This window comes from Triticum urartu, chromosome 4A (assembly GCF_056163025.1).
Source record: "Triticum urartu cultivar PI428250 chromosome 4A, HENAU_Tu73, whole genome shotgun sequence".
Taxonomy (NCBI): domain Eukaryota; kingdom Viridiplantae; phylum Streptophyta; class Magnoliopsida; order Poales; family Poaceae; genus Triticum; species Triticum urartu.
The window spans coordinates 282,043,081-282,060,569 of record NC_141876.1 but is presented as its reverse complement, the minus strand read 5'-3'; the positions used below and the strand labels follow the sequence as shown (position 1 = coordinate 282,060,569).

General features: G+C 42.1%; 1 pseudogene; it reads left to right on the top strand.

The window, feature by feature from the left end:
* The first annotated feature begins 4,845 nt into the window (after positions 1-4,845).
* LOC125550568 (uncharacterized) lies at positions 4,846-5,426 on the top strand (annotated as a pseudogene).
* The last annotated feature ends 12,063 nt before the right edge of the window (positions 5,427-17,489 follow it).

Genomic DNA, 17,489 nt, shown 5'->3' with positions numbered 1-17,489 from the left:
GGCCAAGGAAACTCCTCACTTGTGTGACCGTTTTGGGTTGCGGCCAACTCTCAATAGCTTCAATCTTGGCTTTATCAACTTCAATTCCCTGTGGAGTAACAACATAGCCAAGAAAAGATACTCGGTCGGTGCAAAAGGTGCACTTTCCAAGGTTACCAAACAAACATGCATCACGTAGAGCAATTAAAACAGCACGTAAATGTTCCAAATGTTCCTCCAATGATTTGCTATAAATTAATATGCCATCGAAGTAAACTACCACAAATCGTCCAATGAAAGCATGTAAAACTTCGTTCATTAACCTCATGAAAGTACTAGGTGCATTAGTTAACCCAAAAGGCATGACTAACCACTCATATAATCCAAACTTAGTTTTTAATGTTGTTTTCCATTCATCTCCCAATTTCATACGAATTTGATGGTATCCACTACGCAAATCAACTTTGGAGAATATTGTAGAGCCACTCAATTCATCAAGCATATCATCTAGCCTAGGAATAGGATGACGATAACGAATAGTAATATTATTAATGCCTCTACAATCAACGCACATACGCGATGTACCATCCTTTTTTGGCACAAAAATGATAGGAACAGCACAAGGACTAAGGGATTCGCGTATATAACTTTTGTCGAGCAGTTCTTGTACTTGACACATAATCTCCTTCGTCTCCTCTGGATTGGTACGGTATGGTGCACGGTTGGGTAATGATGCATCGGGAGTTAAGTCAATTTGATGCTCAATCCCTCGAATAGGTGGTTATCCCGGTGGCACGTCTTCTGCAAAGACGTCAGCGAACTCCTGCAAAATGTTAGTGACAGCAGGAGGCAAAGAGGAAGGCACGTCCTTGAAAGAAAATAATGCCTCTTTGCACACAAAAGCATAGCAAACAGATTTGCTGAAATCTAGCTCATCAATATCAGATTTTGTGGCAAGTAAACATGCACTTTTCAATTTAATTTCAGAAGCAACACTAGATGGTTTATTATTAGGTTTTATTTGTTGCTCAAATTCTTTTGCCACAATCTGATTTTCACTCTTATTTTTCTCCTGTTTTGCTTTATTAGCTCTATTAATATCGTCTTTCAAAATGGATTCAGGAGTCATAGGAAGCAAAGTAATATTTTTATCTTTATGAACAAGAGTATACTGATTGTTTCTACCATGGTGTATAGAATTTTTATCAAATTGCCATGGTCTATCAAGTAATAAGGAACATGTTGGCATAGGTACCACATCACAATCAACATAATCAGCATATGTAGAGATACTAAAATGCACACGAACAGTACGTGTGACTTTAACCTTGCCGCTGTTGTTGAACCATTGGATGTAGTAAGGATGTGGATGTGGTCTTGTGGTGAGAGATAGCTTCTCCACCATCTCCATGCTAGCCAAGTTATTGCAGCTCCCTCCATCTATGATGACGTGAACAGAACGTTCCTTCACAACTCCCTTTGTATGGAACAAATTATGTCTCTGATTTTGCTCAGCTTGCGTAACCTGCACACTCAAAACACATTGAGCAACTAAACATTCATACATGTCAGCATCTTCAGCAGCCATGTATTGCGTCTCATGATCAGAATCGTCTCCACCGTGTTCTTCATGTGTAATAAGAGCCAAAGTCTCCTCATCATAGTCACTAGCGGACTCATACCCACCATCCTCAGTAGCAATCATCACGCGCTGAGATTGGCATTCTCTCGCAAAATGTCCTCTTCCCTTACAACGACGACAAATAATATCACTTGTGTGCCCTGTTGATGCCATGGAAGAAGAAGAGCTCTGCGCAGGCCCGGCAGGTGTGCTCTTGGCAGATAGTGGTGGTTGTGCCTGCTTTCTTGTATCACGGCTAGAGGTGGCACCTGATGGAGGTGCTGGTGGAGTGGAAGTAGAGGATGCACGTGGTGTCCATGATGAAGATCGACCTGCAGAAAAGTTAGTTCGCGCCAATGCCTGTCGATCCTGCACTTCACGTTCAGCTTTACAAGCAAGATGGAATAAACGAGTGATATTAGTATACTCCTGATACTCTAGAATGGTCTGAATCTCTCTATTTAATCCACCCATAAAACGTGCAAGCATAGCTTCATTCTCCTCAACAATACCACATTTAATCATGCCAGTTTGTAATTCCTGATAATATTCTTCTACAGAATTTTTTTCCTTGTCTTAAGCGCTGCAATTTTTGAAGTAATTCACGTTGATAATATGGTGGAACCCAACGAGTACGCATAGCAGTTTTCAAAGCAGCCCAAGTAGCTGGAATAGGATATAATCTACAATGTTCAGACCACCAAACACATGCAAAGCTAGTGAAAGCACAAACAGCAGCAGGAACACATCTCTCCTTAGGATATTGTAAACATGTAAATCGTTGTTCAGTTTCTAACTTCCAAGTAAGATATATATCAGGAACATATCTACGCTCAAATGGTGGAATATTCAATTTTAGTTTAGGAAGATGGTCATGTATCTCAGGTGGTGGTGCAGCCCTACCGTTGCGATGATATGCATGAGGACGACCTGGTGGTGGTGGTGCTGGTGGTTGCACGTAGTTCTGATTTTGATCAACCTCATCAACGTAATGGTCCTCCACCTCTGCAGTAGCAGCAGGAGCGACAAAAGCACTAACAGTAGGTACAACAGCACCAGAAGTTTGACCAGGCTCAATGGGAACGCATTGTGCTCGTCCCACTTGATTTGGAAGACGATGTTGTTGTTGTTGTTGTTGTTGTTGTTGTTGTTGTTGTTGTTGTAGAGGTGCGACAGGTGCAGCGGGCGGGGGAAGACGCGCGAGCAATTCATTAAACTTGTTATCGAGCTTTGTTTCGAACGCCTTCTCAATGCCATCTATCTTCTCCATGGCCTCTTCAAATCTGTTTAGCACATCTTCCACCTGTCCACTCATCATTTGCTGAAACTTATCATGTAACTCTTTGTTCGTCATGTTCTCCACAACAAATTTTTTCGAAGAAGTCTACAAATGGTCTAAAAACTGTCGAGCCAGACTTTTCCAGACTTGTTTTTTTTGAGTTTGGAACTATTTTTCTTCTGCGCGTAGCACGGAATCTCAAGAGTCCTATTCTATCACGACTTGAAGTATAGCGTGATCCAGAAATCGAAAAAAATGCAACAATTACTGGATCGGACTAGGACTGGTGGCGGAGATGAATCTGGTGGAATCTTGGACTGGTGGCGGCAATGAATCTGGTGGAAATCGGACTAGCGGCGGATATATGTTGCAGGTGGACTCGGATTGGCGTGATGGCGGCGGATATGTGGTGGCGTATATGGACTCGGAATGGTGGTGAATATGGCAGCGGTGACGTGACAACCTGTGAACAGAACTCGAAACTCTAAAGGACTAGACGCTAAGACCAGCAACTTGACACGATGATGCAACCGCAAATTCAACAAAGCAAATACAGAAAAGATTATGCAAAGGCTCAGATTGGTTCGGATAGGATGAACTAACCCTAATTTTTTTGGCTTTTTCGTGGACTATAGGTACGAAGAACAGACTCGATCTAAACTACGAAAAACTATAAAATCTCACCGAGCAACCTAGAAATCTGATACCACTTGATAGAGGCGAAGGTGCCCCGATGTTTCGATGAGATGGTGGCTATCATTTCTGTGGGAGTCGACCTTGACGATCTGACTACGAACGTGCGAGACGTCGCGCCTTAGCAATCGCTAAACCAACTTCCGAGGGGTTATTGACCACGCCGAAGCACGATCAACCTGACCACGAGGGTCTGTTTCCTGCGAGCAAACAAAGAACAAGCAAGAAACTGAGATTGCAATCTGGATATTGCGAATATAAGATGAAAGCTTTATTGATCAAGGTGGGGTTCTGCGACGTCTTGGTCTGGTCGTTGGACACAAACAAAGTACGCGAAGTTGCAGCTATGGCGAACTTTTAATCTAAACAAAACCCAAAGTCTAAACGATGCCCTAAGAGCTGTATATATGGAGGAGAGAGGGGGAATTTCGTGGCCCTTGGTGGAGGGGTCCGAAACCAACCCTAACTCTTGTTTCCCCACGCATACGGACTCTAAATACAGCCTGTACTTAAGTACTTCGAAAATACATGGGCCTGGCCCAATAATAAGGTGACGCAGCACCTAGAATAGCCTCTGGACGAAATTTATGAAGTGGCATCTTGTATATTTCATCCCATGCTTCATGCACTCATTATGGTGGCTTCAGAGTCCTGGAATCATCACTTGTAACTCCGTTCTTGTTCCCCTTGCGCATGCCATCATCTCCATGCTTGAACTTGCTCCAAGGTTCATCTTTCTTGTCCAAGCTAGGCCCTTCATTTGTAAGCAAAACAAATGTATCCAATTTAGGCAGCATCATATTCTCACGAACATTAGAATCGTTACCAAGAAACGAAAGTACCTGATAATTCAATTGGCGTGCGCGAGCTCTAGTAATTGGTCCAGTATGTATAGCGGCAGGGGCTGTGGGTGTAACAATGGTATTGATATCCTCATCAACACCCCGCCACCGCCCCGCCGCACGCCGCCCGCATCAGATCCGGCGCCGCCCCGCCCCCCGCTGTTGTTTCCATGCCGCCCCGCCGCCCGCCCGTCGCGGATCCGGCCCCGCCGCCCACCGCTGTTTCCATGCCGCGTCGCCACCCGCCCGCCACGCAGCTCCGCCCTGCAGCCCGCTGACGCCGCCCCGCAGCTCCGCCACCGCCCCGCCCGCCACCGCCGCCCCGTAGATCTGCCCCGCCCAGCTCCGTCCGACACTGCCCCGCCCGCCACCGCCGCCCCGCAGCACCGCCCGGCTCCGTCCGCCACCGCCCCGGCCGCGCGCCGCTCCTGATGGTGCCGAAGAAGACGCCAAGGGCAAGTCGGGCTTCTTTGGCGTGACGCAGAAGCCCTCCAGCAACTGGGGTGTGGAGTTCTCCGACGTCGGAAGGCGTTGGTGGATCAGCATGTACCCCTCCACCCACGAGGCCGCGCGTGCCTACGGCGTGGCGGTGTGGCATGCCGAGAGGCCTCGGTCGCACCTCAACTTTCCAGAGATCGAGAGTCGGGCGGAAGCGAAGATGCTTGTGCCGCGGGGCATCAACATGAAGGAGATCACGACAAAGAAGAAGAAGATGAAGAAGCCGTCGGTTGTCGTTAGTGCTGGCGAGATCGATGAGGAGGCGATGGCGAGGTTTGCTCGGGAGTATCCGGAGTACGTCTAGGCCGAGATGGAGTACTACTGGAAGCGTGAGGCGGAGCAGAAGAAGAAAGGGCCGAAGAGGAAGGATGAGGTCGGTCCCTCCACGGTGATCCCCATCAAGTGCTCTTCCGAGGAGGACTGGATGGACTTCTCGGAGGAGGAGGAGGAGGGGTGCGATGACCCGACGAAGGAGGAGTTCTGGGAGCAGTTCCGTAGCTCTGATGAGGAGTAGTTTATCTAGTAGTTTGAATAAGTAGTAGTTGAAGTTGATGTATGAAAGTATGTTGAATTTGATGTTTGAACTATGTTGAATGGACTAGTAGTATGTCGTTTTACATCTTCATTTTGGACCATCTATTGGAGTTGCTCTTTTGGACCATCAATTTGGACCATCTGTTGGAGTTGAGCTTTTTTCGGAGCTCGAAAACGCTTTTTTTGACGGTCCAAATTTTACATCTCCGGTTTTGGACCGCCAAAATTTGGACCATCTATTGGAGATGCTCTAAGCATAACGTAGTAACACCCAGGGGTTTGAGAATATGACAGTAGGTTCCTACCTCATCAACTACTTCCCAAATACCCACATGTTATCACATCCTACTCATGCAATGTTTGAGGGTGAAACTAATGCATAAAAACTGGGTATGAAAAATATGATCAAAGTATGAAATTGCCTTGTACTGTTGATGAAGATGATTTGCACTCATAACTCCTGATAGTTCTACTCGTCACACTCCGTTCAATCTATCGTGAGCAAGCAATTTCATACATAAGCACTCATGCAAAAGGATCGAAGAAAAGACTTCGGAAAACTTCGAAAACAAGCAATTAACTCTTGCAAAAGAAAAAATTCTAACAGTACCAAAATTGGGTGGATTTGGTCTCATCTGAAAGTTTAGGTCAAGAGCTTCGATTTGCAAAAAGAATCAACTAAGTCGGAGTTACGAAACTCAAGTTATGATAAAAAAGTTTGAATATGAATCTGAAAAAAATTTAAAATTTTAAAATTTCAAAAAGTTGATGTGACAGGTTCACTAGATAGGTGAAAACAAGACAAAACGGCATTGGTTTCATCTAATTTGGATGAACGAGTAAAAAGTTATGTCTATTTAAAAAATCCGAGCCAAGCTGTTTTACGGAAGAAGAAAAAATAGCTACGGCTAAAAGAATTTTAGGTCTAATGTATAAATACAGGGACTAATTGATAATCTAATTATTATATTGTACTAGTCTAAAAATAATAAACTATGACAGTATAAAAGGAAAAAACGAAGAAAGATACCTTTATAAGGTAGAGAAAAGACGACTTCGAAGTTTCAGAAGTCCTGCCGGAGAAGAGAAAAATATTTTTCTTTAATGAATCTAATCAAACCAAAATATTGATTTAACCCGAATCGGATGATTTTTGGAGGCTCTATATGTCTATATTTATAGATGGAAAAGAGGTTTAGGGGTTAAAGGTTAGGCAATGTGGGATTAAATGTAGACAAAAAGGAAGACGAAAGAGATATAGAAAAACAAAGAAAAGGAACACCGCCGTATGGGCCTTCGGCCGGCCTGTGCGTGTGCGCGCATGTGTGCATGCACAAAGTTTTTTTTTCTACCTTTTCTTTAGAACAGAAAACTATATTTTTCTTGAATAGAAAATAAATAAATTGAAGTATAACCAGAAAAAAATAATATAGCCCGACCTGCTTGCTATGGTGCGCACGCTGGCGAGGGATAACAGTCGGTCGCTCGTAAAGTTTCTTTTTATAAAAAACGGAAAATAAAAAAATTCCATAGGCATATTATATATTAAAAAAATTAGAAATTTTTTTTCTACAATATGAACATTTTTATAGCATCAAATAAAATCCACAAAAATTTAAATAAAGCAAACAATGCTACTGTTGCATTAAAATCTAATAATAACATTTTAAAAATACCAAAATAATTTCAAATTTATTTCTCTCCAATTTTCGGATGTAGGGAATCATTTTACCATATTTTCCATATATTTTATTTTTGAAGAAAAATAATTTAAATAAAACCCAACTAACTCCAAATAATTTCAAAGGGCTCTTAAATTTGATTCTTTTAAACTCCCAACTCATATTTCATATGTTTTGAAGAAGTCATTTTATCTTATCTCATGAAAATCATTGAGTTGCATAGAGTTTTCTGAATTTGAAACATTTCCAAATGAAATTCAAATATTTTCAAACACCCTTTTCATTTTCAATGGAAGAAGTCATGTCATCTTCTCTCTAGGGTTTTGTATTTGAAAATAAACTTTGAATTCATGGAGATCATAAATGCAAGATGAAAGTTTGGGAAAGTCCTTTTATTCCCTCTCATTTAACTTTCAAAGTTTCGAATTTCACTCAATTTCACACAAGCAACCACACCATAATCAAACAATCAATCGAAACTATTTATTTAATATAACATTCCAAAATTTAGAATTTTGGGATGCTACAAACCTACCACCCTTAAGATGAATCTCGCCCTCGAGATTCAAAGAGGCTAGCAAGAAATAGGTTAGGTTCGGGGGTCTTCTCAAAATCCATTGATCGCCATAGGGGGTCTGGGGTGCTACCACCCTTAGAAGCATTGTTACGGTTCCATCAAAACTCATATACTCCTTCCTTATTGTTGGCAGTGTCGATCTTCTTAGATCTTTAGGATAATTCCTTCTCTAGGCTCTTCCGGTAGTCGCATAACCTTTTCCCTCGATTCTTGTGTCCATTCATCTTGGCAAGGTTCTTCCGAGACTGGTTCTTCTTAGCTGACAGGTTTGGCGCCAATACTAAATAGCTATCGGTATCTCATGGTGGTCATCAATTTATGGTTTCTCCTGCAGGAAATGGGTCTGGGTTGAACCTCACCGTATGACCTACGATTGGCAACAAATCCCTTATACAAGGAGAAAATTTTCATACCATTCTAAGGTTTAAACAAGGTTTTGATATCGTCTTCTCTCTACTATGGGTAAGTCACTCAGATTTACCATCCCATATAGCAAGGCGAATAATAAGAGTAAGTCGGTATGGTGATCAATCCATCCCGCACCCAAATCATCACCTTGTATATGGATTAGCGAATCTCGCATTCTAACACTCGGTCATCCTCACAAGCATTGCAGAATTTCTCTTGTCGATGAACTAAGTTCGGATAAATCCATTGATTCTGCAAGCCAAACCAAACATGTATCGTTCCTTCGTAACTCTCCGGTTTTGCGTTACTCCTATAAGATCGTCTGTTGATAAAGGCATATCCTCTTCCAGGGTTTTTCCTTCATCAAGAGTGTGCTTGCTTCTTGGCAGGTCCTGGGGCCTGTGGGTTCTGGGCCATCTCATCACTTGTAAAACCTTGAACTCATCATCGGGGCAACTGCTCGTTATTCCAACATCCAGCTTCCTGGCATTCTTAATTCCATCCAATTATACTGTCTCTTTTCCTTCTATTGGTACCAAACTAAGGCGTGATTACTCAGACTCGTCATGGAGTTACAATTGCTCCATATTACCAACATTATACCTCCTTTATATCCAATAGTACTTCATCCCTCCATATTCTTGAGGTATCCCACATTTCGAGATAAAACTTGTACTTACTTTGTCCGAAGTCCACTCAGTGGAATATCATAATCCTTTCCAGAGGTCAAGTGTCCTCACAGGTTACTACCACCCTCAAAATGCACAAATCTTCCATAGACCATATTTCTCATATCCTCGAAAATGGTCAAAATCTTTCTTCATAGAGTAACTAATAAAATCCCAATCAGTACCAACGATGTATTGATTCTCAAATTCTTACAATCTCCTGTATTTCCATTACATGCCTCAACTCAACACCTTAATATAAAAGAATTGTTCCCACTACTACTACTATATTTCTTTTGTTGCAAACTCAACTATTTAGCACAAGCCTCCTTCTCATTGGGACAATCTCTGGCAAAGTGCCCTACTTCATTACAACTGAAACATATTACTTCTGACAAGTCTCGAGGTTTCCTTCTGATTTCAAAGCCTCCTTGGGTCCTCGGCTTCCTTTTTGGGCAACTGCTGAAGTAGTGCCCTGACTCCTTGCACCTGAAACAGGTGATATGACTCAGGTCCTTCCTAGAATCCAATCTATTTCTCTTCTTGGACTTTTTCGTTCCAATTAGGGCTTCTATTTCCTGTGGGTCATACTCTACTTCCTCTGTCGGGAATTCTACTAGATCTCCATTCAGACAATTATGGGAGATGTGTCCTTCTCCACATGAATAGCACGACTTGGTGCAGGGTTTAATTGGGTCTTCATTGGGTGTGTCCTCCACCTCTTCCTTCATCACTGGTTCTCCTAAAATTTCCATGAGTGCTCCTTTCATTGCTTCTTTCTTCTGTTGGATGGTTCTTTGAACCACGGGGTAAATGTGACACTGAGCAGGGTAGTGGGTAGTCTCTTCACACAAGAAACACGTAATCTGTCTAGTTGGGCATTCTTTAGCTGGGTGATGATGACTACTACACAACCTTCTTCTTGTAGACATTGTTGGGCCTCCAAGTGCAGAGGTTTGTAGGACAGTAGCAAATGATAGAGGCGAGGGTGTCCCAATCTTTCGATGAGATGATAACTATCGATTTGGTGGAGACGACTTTGAAGATCCGACCACAAACATGCATGACGTTGCGCCTTAGCAATCGCTAAACCAATCTCCTGAGGTTACTGACGATGCCGGAAGCACGGTCAGCCTGACCACAAAGGTCTATTCCTCCAAGCAATCAAAGAGCGAGCAAGAATATGATAAAGCAATCTGAATATTGCGAATATATATGAAGTATTGATAATGGTGGGGATCCGTAAGCGGTCTTGGTCTGGTCATTGGACACAAACGAAGTACACGAAGTTGCAATGGCTAACTTTTAACTAAATAAATCCCAAGGAAAAAGCTACTAGATGGATCTACTTATATAGGAGCAAGGGGTGGCGGCCAAGGAGGTGGGAGGATGTCCCAAGGCAGCCTAAAACTAACCCTAGGTCGTACAAGGCTCATGGGCCCAAGTGGAGGTGATGCAACACCTTTGGGCTTGTAGTTTGACTCGGATTCTGCTGCAATGTCAGGTTGTTCCGTCCATAACTCAATGCTCCGGGCGAATTTGAAGGTGAATCCAATTGGGTTGGAAAGAGCACGAAATCTAGTTTCCAACAAAAAAAGAATCACCCAATTCAGAGTCTGTATGAAAAAGTTGTTGGCGTTTTGAGTCAGGTATGTCTGTGCAGTCCAAATCTGAATCCAGAACGTGAGAGACTTGGACTCTATCTTCTCTTGGCCCAAAAGTGACGTGAGAGGACTTCTTGAACAGAACCTAAACTTCTTCTTTTCCCTTATCTTCATATGTGGATTGTACAAATGTCTCATACACCTGCAATTAGACAAAACACAAAAGTGTGAAGTATTTTTGTTCTGGATAACATAAATAGATTATTGAATAGTTTGCATTAGAAATCACCTGACAAATATGCATGTATGCAATATTTTTGGTCGTATCCAAGGTAGTCATGTCCTCATCATCCTCCATTTCTTGAAAATAAAGCCGTCCTCGGCGTTTCTTAATCTGAAATGTGGCTAATAAAAGAGACAAGGTGTACATGTTGTATATGTATATGTCATCCATTTTAACTTCCCTTGATTTTTGCACATATGACACATGTATACATGAGTAACTTTCATAGTTCATAAAATCTAAAGCCAAAAAATTATCACAAGAAGTAGAAGGCATGAAAATATTGCAACTCAGTTTGCACATATAAGTGAAGCTCTTATTCATTTCAAAGGATTGGCAATGTTCATCATTAAACCATCCTAACTTAGATGAATAAACCTTACTTGCATCAAATTTACATGCTACAACATGCTTAAATAAGCAAACATGCAATAAGTCATTGGACGCAGAATCATCATCAAGATTAGAGGTCATATCAAAATGATTAAACATTGGTTCTTTTGCATCAACAGTTAATTCAATGGGTGCACTCAAAATTGTTGATATTTCAGTTGTTTGATCACATGACACGTTCATGACAGTAACAGGAGTCTCTAAAATAGGTGGTGTGCTCAAATCAACAGGTAACTCAAGACATGATGCATTCAAGTTAACTAGGCATGCATCATTCTCATGTGAAGTTATATCATCAATACCTTTACCGTTACCTTGTCGCAGAGATGTAGCTGATGTAGGTATGGACGTTGACAATGTACCATACTCTTGAGATGATATCGCACTCACAATCCGAGGTGTGGCTGCTCTAGTAGGTGCAACGGTGGAGTAACCAACCGGCAGTGGTGAGCATGAACTGGAATAGTAGTTGTTGTAGTCACCCAATGCATCCTCCTGTATCTGTCTCTCAAAGGTACAAGCACGGACATACATACCAGTAATGCAACGAGGAATATACTGAAATCTTGCCTGAATATCATGGTTCAAACCACCAAAAAATCTATTCATTGTATCATCCTCAGATTCTTCTATGTCACAATGATGCATATAAGATTTGAACTCTTGGTAGTAAGCATGAACAGTGTTACTGCCTTGTTTTAATTGGTCCAATTTGCGACGCAATTCATGACGATAGTAAGGAGGAAAAAATTGTTGTCTCATTACAGCTTTCAAAACTTTCCAAGTTATGGGTTGGTTATCAATGTTTTTCTTACAATGTACACTCCACCAAACAGAAGCAAAACCAGTAAGTGCTCTAGTGGTAGCTCGTACTCTCTCATGTTCAAAAAAATCATGGTGAGTAAAAACTTGTTCTACTTTAAGCTCCCAAGCTAGATAAATAGCAGGATTAAATCTACCCTCAAATGATGGTGAAGAGATAACCTGACCATGTGCATGTGTGTGTTGTCCCACATCTCGTGATGGTGAAGATGTGTCCGTCGTCCAAGAACTTCTATCTCCGGAATCTGTCATGATTAGTAGAAACAAGAAACAAAATTCGAGAATAATGTTCCTATAAACTACTAGGATGTGGTTGTAAAGTGCTCACAGTAAAGCAAATATCAATATCTTACAAGTTCTTACCATGCGGCAGGTGGTGACGGGCAACCAGCGGTGTTAAATAACTCTGAAGATTGTGTAAAGTGATTGCCAGGGGAACATACGTATACACGGTGTAGAAATATGTGGAGCTGGGTTGGCTATATTTGGTAGCAAAAGATTAGCAATAATCAATTCAGAGATGCAATGTTGAATAAACGCTCAACGACGGTACTGTGCTGGTCCTAGGCTAGACCGAACTAGAGACGCGAGCCTCGAACACTAATGAGGTCACGCCGTAGCACAACTAGCATCAATAAAGGATATGAAGTAGCTTTGGACAGCAAGATATAAGTGAAGATCACAACAGCAGTAAAGATAATGATATGAAACAACAGTCAAGCAGGATATATCAACAACTTTCTCTCCAACTTTTTCTTTGCAAAATTTGGGCCAATTTTTCTCAAGAATAGCACTGACTCAAGCTTTCAAACGCAAAAAGAATCACTCAATTTCGAGTTGATATGAGGAGTCAAAAAATTCTAAAACTGGTCTGAAAACTAGAATAAGGTATGTTCGTGAACTTCGGAGGGCAAAAAGACCTATTTAGAAGCTGATTTTGAGGTGCCAAATATTGAAATAGCTTCTGGAACTATTTAGATGCGTCTCGTCGCTAGCTTTCATTTGAGTACTCGCGGAGCCAAAACAGACTTCGTATGAGGAAGTTATGCCTGTTTTACTGAACAGTGCACAAAACAGATTCCAATCCGAATTCAACTACGAGATTGAGTCTAGATAGATCCGTATTTTGTTTTTTTCTCCTCTCTTTTTTTTCCTCGCATTTTTTCTTTTTCTTTCTTTTTTTTCTCTGACTTTTTTCTTACTTTTTTCTCTCATTTTTTTTCTCTGTCTTTTTTTTCTCTCTCCCTCTTTCCAAAACAAACTAGATAAGATGTAGATTGGATCAAGCGAAGATGGGAACAATCTCAACTATGATTATGACAATGAACGGTGGGTAGCACGTGGAGGAAATTGATGAATGGGTGGTGGACAGCGAAAGGGATAACGATGCAGTGGCGACGTGACTAATGTGAACAGAACTCGAAACTCTAAACGACCTAGACACTAAGACCAGCAACTCGACACGACGATGCAACCGATAATTCAATAATGCAAACAATGAAAAGAAAACTGCAAAGGCTCAGACTGGCTTGGACAAAAGGAAGAATAGATCTAACTTTTTTGTGGCTTTTTCTTGCACAATAGGTAAGAAAATAAATCTAATCTAGGAAAAACTGGAAATTCTCATCGAGCAACCTGAAAACTGATACCACTTGATAGAGGCGAGGGTGTCCCAATCTTTTGATGAGATGATAACTATCGATTTGGTGGAGACGTCTTTGATGATCCGACTACAAACGTGCACGACGTTGCGCCTTAGCAATCGCTAAACGAATCTCCCGAGGGTACTAACGATGCTGGAAGCACGATCAGCCTGACCATGAAGGTCTATTCCTGCAAGCAATCAAAGAGCGAGCAAGAATATGATAAAACAATCTGAATATTGCGAATATATATGAAGTATTGATAATGGTGGGGATCCGTAAGCGGTCTTGGTCTGGTCGTTGGACACAAATGAAGTACACGAAGTTGCAATGGCTAACTTTTAACTAAACAAATCCCAGGGAAACGCTACTAGATGGATCTACTTATATAGGAGCAAGGGGTGGCAGCCAAGGAGGTGGGAGGACGTCCCAAGGAAGCCTAAAACTAACCCTAGGTCGTACAAGGCTCATGGGCCCAAGTGGAGGTGGTGCAACACCTTTGGGCTTGTAGTATGACTCGGATTCTGCTACAATGTCAGGTTGTTTCATCCATAACTCAACGCTCCGGACGAATTTGAAGGTGAATCCAATTGGGTTGGAAAGAGCACGAAATCTAGTTTCCAACAAAAAATGAATCACCCAATTCGGAGTCCGTATGAAAAAGTTGTTGGCGTTTTGAGTCAGGTATGTCTGTGCAGTCCGAATCTGAATCCAGAACGTGAGAGACTTGGACTCTATCTTCTCTTGGCCCAAAAGTGACGTGAGAGGACTTTTTGAATAGAACCTAAACTTCTTCTTTTCCCTTATCTTCATATGTGGATTGTACAAATGTCCCATACACCTGCAATTAGACAAAACACAAAAGTGTGTGAAGTATTTTTGTTCTGGATAACATAAATAGATTATTGAATAGTTTGCATTAGAAATCACCTGACAAATATGCATGTATGCAATATTTTTGGTCGTATCCAAGGTAGTCATGTCCTCATCAGCAAAATTCCCTCAAGTGGATGACCTAAGGTTTATCAATCCGTAGGAGGCATAGGATGAAGATGGTCTCTCTCAAGCAACCCTGCAACCAAATAACAAAGAGTCTCTTGTGTCCCCAACACACCCAATAAAATGGTAAATTGTATAGGTGCACTAGTTCGGCGAAGAGATGGTGATACAAGTGCAATATGGATGGTAGATAAAGGTATTTGTAATCTGAAATTATAAAAACAGTAAGGTAACGAATGATAAAAGTGAGCGTAAACGGTATTGCAATGCGTGGAAATAAGGCCTAGGGTTCATACTTTCGCTAGTGTAAGTTCCCTCAACAATACTAACATAATTGGATCACATAACTATCCCTCAACATGCAACAAAGAGTCACTCCAAAGTCACTAATAGAGAAGAACGAACGAAGAGATTATGGTAGGGTACGAAATCACCTCAAAGTTATTCTTTCCAATCAATCCGTTGGGCTATTCCTATAAGTGTCACAAACAGCCCTAGAGTTCGTACTAGAATAACACCTTAAGACACAAATCAACCAAAACCCTAATGTCACCTAGATACTCCAATGTCACCTCAAGTATCTGTGGGTATGATTATACGAGATGCATCACACAATCTCAGATTCATCTATTCAACCAACACAAAGGACCTCAAAGAGTGCCCCAAAGTTCTACCGGAGAATCACGACGAAAATGTGTGCCAACCCCTATGCATAGGTTCATGGGCGGAACCCGCAAGTTGATCACCAAAACATACATCAAGTGAATCACGTGGTATCCCAATGTCACCACAGATACGCACGGCAAGACATACATCAAGTGTTCTCAAATCTTTAAAGACTCAATCCGATAAGATAACTTCAAAGGGGAAACTCAATTCATTACAAGAGAGTAGAGGGGGGGAAACATCATAGGATCCAACTATAATAGCAAATCTCACGATACATCAAGATCGTATCATCTCAAGAACACGAGAGAGAGAGAGAGATCAAACACATAGCTACTGGTACATACCCTCAGCCCCGAGGGAGAACTACTCCCTCCTTGTCATGGAGAGCACCGGGATGATGAAGATGGCCACCGGAGAAGGATTGCCCCCTCCGGCAGGGTGCCGGAACAGGTCTAGATTGGCTTTCGGTGGCTACGGAGGCTTCTGGCGGCGGAACTCCCGATCCTTTGTGCTCACGGATGTTTTTAGGGTATATGGAGATATATAGGCGGAAGAAATACGTCAGGGGGGCCACGAGGGGCTCACGAGGGTGGAGGGCGCGCCCAGGGGGTGGGCGTGCCCCCTACCTCGTGACCTCCCCGACGTGCACTCCAAGTCTTCTGGGCTTCTTTCCTTCCAAAAACGAGTTCCGTGAAGTTTCAGATCAATTGGACTCCGTTTGATTTTCCTTTTCTTCGAAACCCTAAAACAGGGTAAAAACAGAAACTGGCACTGGGCTCTGGGTTAATAGGTTAGTCCCAAAAATGATATAAAAGTGTATAATAAAGCCCATAAACATTCAAAACAGTAGATAATATAGCATGGAGCAATCAAAAATTATAGATACGTTGGAGACGTATCAGGTGACTTTCTTCACAATTAGGGCATTCATCTCTGTGTTCTTTATGGTTGTGCCCTATTTCTCCACAGAGCTTGCATGCACAAGGTTTCTTCATATCATTTCCATCAGGCTTCAATTTCTGGGACACAAACCAAGACTTTAGCAGAGTCAACTTAAATTCTACCCAAGTGGTTACTCTTTGCCATCCATTGATGGTTTGGTACATCCTCCACCAGGTAGCAGCACCTCTTTCAAAGCACTGAAGAGCATGTTGGGCCATATCCTTTTTGGCTATAGTGTTATTCTTCATGTGACCTTCCATGTTCTGAATCCATCGGTCTGTCTCCAATTGACTTATTGGTCCCGGAAATATGAGTTCATCTCCATTCATCCTCTATTGGGTCCATGGGTTTTGGGGGTAAGATAAGAGAGATATAGATGTGTACACACAATAAAAAAATAGTTTTGAAAAGACATATTTTTATTTTGTGGCTGTCGGAAAAACATCAAACAAATGACAGCTCCAATCGTTGCATCTAACGTAGGTATATAACAGGGGTTTGATCTTCTAAAGGTCAATAAATCTTCAAAGTCGCCAAACTCTTCAAGTCTTATTTATGTCTCCGATGGCTTCTTCCGGTCGTGCTTGTCCTTCTCAAGTTCTTTTGCCAGTTCATCTCTGTTGACGCGAAATTTCTCATGACGTCCTTTAATATTTCTGGAGTTGCGTGTAACACCCTCGATGCGACTATAGCTCCCACGTGTCGAGGCACGACTTAGAGACATAATCGCATTGAAGGCATATGTCGCAAGTAAGGTAATCTTTACAACATCCCATGTAATATAATAATAAAGGGGAGATAACATAGTTGGCTTACACTCGCCACATCAATCAAGGTACATAAATAACATTACATCAACCAAACACTCATGGCCCGACTACGGCGCCAAAATAAAAGATAACCCAACATGCGACACGGTCCCGATCACCCCCAACTAGGCACCACTACTGATCGTCGGGAAAGGAAACATAGTAACGCTGAGAGTCCTCGTCGAACTCCCACTTGAGCTTGAGCGCGTCACCTGGAGCAGAATCATCAGGCCCTGCATCTGGTGTAATAGTAATCTGTGAGCCACAGGGACTCAGCAATCTCGCACCCTCGCAATCAAGACTATTTAAGCTTATAGGTAAGGTAAGGTAAATATAAGTGGAGCTGCAGCAAGCGACTAGAAAATATGGTGGCTATCCTGTTCGCAAAAGAGCGAGAAGAGGAGGCAAAGCGCGAGCGAGAAACTAGAGAACAACCTGCGCAAGCACTACTCCAACACCGTGTTCACTTTCCGGACTCCGCCGAGAAGAGGCCATCACGGTAACACACTCAGTTGATTCATTTTAATTAAGTTAAGGTTCAAGT